Genomic DNA, 5477 nt, shown 5'->3' with positions numbered 1-5477 from the left:
TATGGCTGCCTATACTTATTTATACACATTATATAAATAAATATATTGGGCATATGTGTGTTATTGCCTATTTTTTATAGGCAAGATAAACAATGCTTTGTATTTTGTAGGTATCCAGTTAGTGTAGATCAATTGTAAAATTGGCTACATTAATGATTCTTAACATAAGGGAATAAGCTGGTGGATTTATTTATTGATATCATAGAACTTTGTAAATATTATACTGACACTCTCTTTCACTAAAAGTTCAATACCAAATGACTTCATTAGGAACTGGTACTTGATGTTATTATTCAGAATTGTGGAAGTGAAGTTGAAATGTGAATTTCATAATATTTTTCCTAATAGGGTCTAAATAGGGGTAAGGGTGGATGAATATCAGATTTCACAATAATGCACCATTCCACAGTGCAGAATACTCAGCAGTATCCATAACAACCGTGATTCTTTAGAGATATTTTAATTGCAGCATTCTTTGGAATTGTTGATGGTTTATTGTGACAAAATGAAGACAACATAAGGAAGAATATTTATTGATAAATGGGTTTCCAACCAAGATGATGGAGAAAACGCTTTATAGTCTGCTTTTCTGACAAGGCAATAACTGTATCTGAAAGGAAAAAGATGTAAGGTACTGTTTCTATGCTATCCATAAGAAGAAAAGAATTATGTCAAGCACACTGAGTAAAAAGAATGTCACCTTCAGGCCCCAAACAATTGAATCTAGGAAACTAAAGAAATTTAAATATACATATATCGGTCAATCAGCCAGAAAAAAAAAAACACTACAAAAAAATCAAAATCATTTCAAATTCGAATTTTAGTACTGATTTCTTTTGTTGGTTAACACGGCATTTCATGACACAACTGAATGTGGCCAGAAATTACTCCTGCATTCAAAACAACAATATTACTTGCCTATGCATAAGAGAATGTGTATGGGTCATCTAATTAACACTAATTAGCATTCTGGGTTTTTTTTAATATACTCTGAATTATTGGATACTGATACTGATAGTCAAGTCACAGTGGTACTGGGAATAGAGATATAGCTTAAGGAAAAGCTGCTAAGGAGCCTACTGGAAGTCTTATGAAAAAATTCATGAAGACAGATAGGATAGTAGAAACAGGGGTTAAGTATTTTACTCTCTTCAGGAGTGTGGATGGAGGATGAGTAGAAAGGAGAAGAAGGAAAAATTAACCATGAGGAATAAGTCCAGCTACTAAGATCAAAGAAGTTAGAGGATAAAAGAAATACAGTGTGTCATTAGTTTTCTTATGTGAAACTAAGAAAAAAAAACTAAAAAGGTGACTGACATCTGTGTACAAAATAATATCATGTAGCAACCCGGAGTGTCCTACAGAGCCCTTTGTTACGATGTGTACATATCTCTACCAACATTAAAGCATCCTTGTTTTCGGCAGTCACCTGACATCTATTTGCCTGAGATCTAAAAATTCAGTTGTAAAGAATTTATGAAAACATTTACTTTGGGGAAAACATCACCAAAATCTACTGCAAAATGTAATCACTTGATGCAAACTTTATCAACATTTTTCCATGCTTAATAAGACTTACCCAAAACTATCTTGGAAAATGACTTTCTATTTCTAGATGAAAGTTTATTTTCAGTTTCTAAGGAATAAACTTGCTTTCGACAATTTCATTATCAGTCCAGCCATGGTGAGAGACTTCATTTTGTGCGCTCCCTTGAGTTTTCATTTTAGCATATATTTCACATTTCACCCAGTGTGGCAAAGATAAACTATATGTTATCAATCCTGCTTCCTCCCCTGGTACCCAGGGAGACTCTATGGCCCAAGCACCGTTGCAGTCAGGGTAGGGTTGTATTCCTGCGTCCTGTCGGAAGATTTTTGAGTGAAAGATTCTGTACCTCTTCCAAGACTGACCCCGAGTTCCTCTCATTCACTCTTTGCTTGTTGCCATCTGAAGGAAAGAAACCTGTAGAGAACTTCAAAGAAGGCCTGGAAGACAGCAGTGCCACGCTTGGAAAGAGCCAAGATTCGGTAATCATTATGCAAAAGGCCACACATCAAATATCCAACCATGATACCATCCAGAAATAAACACTTATTTTGCTAAGTTCCTGAGATTCAGGGGTTGTTCTGACAGCCACTAGCATTGATCGTCCACCAATAACAAACCTGCCCTTAAAGGTTTTCCTGTTGACATTACTGACTGTGTATTTAAGTGTTAGGTTTCGTAGTTTGAAGGGCATTTTGTACTGATTGTTCTCTTCAGGAATTTGGGAAATTTTATTATTGAGTTCAAAGGAAATAACTAAAATAATAAATGGGTTGCTCACACCACATTAGTAACTGAACTGCCTTGTAACCAACCAAGGACTCTGCATATTTATTCCTCCTGAATATCAGTTCTCTAAACTACCTCAGGAGTTAAATATTCTGAAATATGTTGTTTGATTCAGTTCACAGCTAAGCGATAATAGTGCTCCCTGATTACTCATCTAATCCAGCAGCTTAACAGAATAGAGAGAACTACTTTCCTTTTTTTTTTTTTCAGATGGTTTAATACTGTATAAAAGAACTACGGATATTTTGGAATTGGAATGGACCTTAAAGACTATATAATTATGCACTTTTCAGGTGACCAAACTGTGCTTTAAGAGAGGTTAAGGGATTTGAATAAGAACTCAGAACTGGCTAGCAGCAGAGCTGAGTACTATAATCTGCTGAATGCCCAATTACATTCCTATCTGCAACTGTTTTTTGACACCATGTCAATCTCAGGACTTTCAACACCCACAGTCCATTCTAAGGGATACTGGCCAGTCCACAGACAAATCTTGTTCAACTTGACTCACTGGCCACACATCCCTTTCCTATTTGTCCCAGCTGAGTAGCCAAAGAGTGGACCCCCAACTCAAGAATAGCCAATCCATAGACTGACCAGCAATCTAGATTGAGATCTGGTGCATAAAGATGAAACAGTCCCGTGCTCTTTGGAATCTGAATAGGGAAACATGGAAAGCCTCAATCAGTTAGCACTAGGATCTGACATGAGAAGTACAAATAAAGAGAGGGAGAGACTGAAGTAGGTCAGGGCCACCTGGGATCATGTCAAGGCCAAGTTAGAAGTGGGGAATTAATATTTGCAGATAATTGAGATTCCACTAGAGGAAGACATTAGAACCAGTGCTGCCAAAGTTCCCTAGGTTCCTGGTGTCTACCCTGGCCCCTTCCAGTACCAGTCAATAAGCTCTCTGTACCTTCTGCTGACCTAGATGAGAAACTGTCTTTACAACTGAAAAAAAATTGTATGTGAAAGAGAAACACTTAAATACATCCTTCAACTTAATGCTTACGAAAAAATATACAATTCTATGTGGGAATAAATCACAAAATAAAATATCAAAATAAGCATTTAAAGTTTTAAATTTAATGTGTAGCAAAAACGCAAACAAAATTAAAGGGCATACAAATTGAGTATGGATATTTACTAAAACCATATCGCAAAAATGGTAAATAATTTTACTGTATAAAGAGAACATACATATTGATAAGAAAAACGCTAATGCTCTAATGAGATAATATGAAAAGATAAGGGACTAACAGTTCATAAGAGAAGATACAGAAAAAGCTGACTAGGATATGAAAATATATTTCACTTCACTAATGAGACAAGAAATAAGTCAATTACAAAATATAATTTTTACTTATCAAATTATCAAATATATATCAAGTATGTTAATAATACACTGAGAGTGGTTTGGTGAGAAATATGATCCTAGCACATTGCCAGTGCATTTGTGAATAGAGAGGAACGTTCTGGAAAACAAGGCAGCACATCTAGAGCTGTCAAAATGTTTATTCACAGTGACCCAATAATCGATATATGTTCAGAAGTGTAAACATAGATTTATATTAACATTTTATTAGCATTTATCATACTTTATTGCAACTGGTTGTTTTTATAGGCTATCCTCCTCATTTATTCACTTGGGTACCTCCAAAGCCTGACACAGCACCTGGCATACGGTCCCTGAAACATAAAAGGCATTTGGTAACAATTTGTTGAATGAACAAATAAATAAGAGGAAGAAAGGGAGACAGTCTCCACAGGATAATCTGAAACAAAGTATTAGGGAAAAAAAGTATCTTATGACTGGTTAAGTAATATATAGCACACATATCAAATTGGATACCATGTGTAAGCATTAAAATTGTTTATGAAGTTCTTAATACAAGAAATTATTTAAAAGGGTAATGAAAAAGTAAAATATAGCACTGTATGTATCATATGCTCTCAACTATGCTAAAATGTGCATGCATATGTGAAGATGATTAAAAATGCACTAATACATAACTATTGGTCAAATTCGGACAAATACATATAATGGTCAAATCTGGATGAGAGGCTTCTAAATGACTCACTTTCTTTACGCTTTTCAATATTTTCCAGTCTTTTTATATTATTATATATTACTTTCTTAATTAGAACATAGCATTAAATTTTATTTTTAAGCTGCCTCTAAGGCAGTGCCAGATCTATTCAACCAATTGAACAGAATGTTCAGAACTGCACTCTTTCTGTGAATATTTGATAAGTGCTAAGTGATGATGACGGTCATTAAAACGGCATTTTTTTGTCTATTCAAAATGACAGACAAAAATTCGAGGAGTTTTCAGCACAGCTTAAAGGACAGAGAAGACATTCTCAGGTGATGTTTGAGAGCAGCTTTAAGAATAATATAGGAATAAAGGGTTAAAATGGCTTTTTAACTTAATAAGATAGAATATGCAGAATGCATGACAAAGTGTCTAGTACACAACAGACATTCAATTCATATCAGTTCTCTTTCCTTACTTGTGCTCTCACTAATCAATTTAGTTTCAGCTTAATTCAGGACTCATTGGTTTCACTGACCTCCTCCTCGTATCTCCCACCCCTTTACTTCCAAAACACCCAGTCTTGTGCCAAGATATATATATATAAGGCAGCGCCTCTTCTGTTCAACCGATTTAACAGAATGTTCATAATTGTACTCTTTCTGTGACTATCTGATGATGCTAATTGATGATGATAGTCATTAACAATGGCTTTTGGGGGTTATGTGTATCAGCATGTTCAAAATGACAGACAAAAACATTCCACGGATTTTCAGAATGGAGGGATATAATATATCCCCCCAGAACCAGGAAATGGAAACCCTAGAAGAGGACTGGTTAGCATCAGGGAGCTCAGATTTGTATTTTGGACATTATCCTTCAACATGGTACCTCTGCAGGAGTCTGTGTGTGTCCTTCCGTAAATCAGCTGCTACCTACAGTGGTCACCACTGCTCCCTGCCCAGCTTTGTAGTTATGTCTTGGGTGTGATACATCACTCCAATTACCCCTACCTGTATATTTGACTGCATTACTTCTGCATATTCTGACTGTTACTGTGTTTCCAAGGCATCTAACTTCATGCTCATACACCTACTCACAGACTT

At 35.6% G+C, this 5477-nt stretch overlaps 1 long non-coding RNA gene across 1 annotated transcript; it reads left to right on the top strand.

The window, feature by feature from the left end:
• Nucleotides 1-542: 542 nt before the first annotated feature.
• Nucleotides 543-2104, top strand: LOC140700120 (uncharacterized). The gene is made up of 2 exons (XR_012078347.1): nt 543-631; nt 1955-2104. It is a non-coding gene; the product is annotated as an uncharacterized lncRNA (long non-coding RNA).
• The last annotated feature ends 3373 nt before the right edge of the window (nt 2105-5477 follow it).

Source organism: Vicugna pacos, chromosome 2, assembly GCF_048564905.1.
Source record: "Vicugna pacos chromosome 2, VicPac4, whole genome shotgun sequence".
In the NCBI taxonomy this organism is placed as follows: Eukaryota; Metazoa; Chordata; class Mammalia; order Artiodactyla; family Camelidae; genus Vicugna; species Vicugna pacos.
The sequence above is the reverse complement of the archived record's forward strand: the minus strand, read 5'-3'. Positions and strand labels throughout refer to the sequence as shown.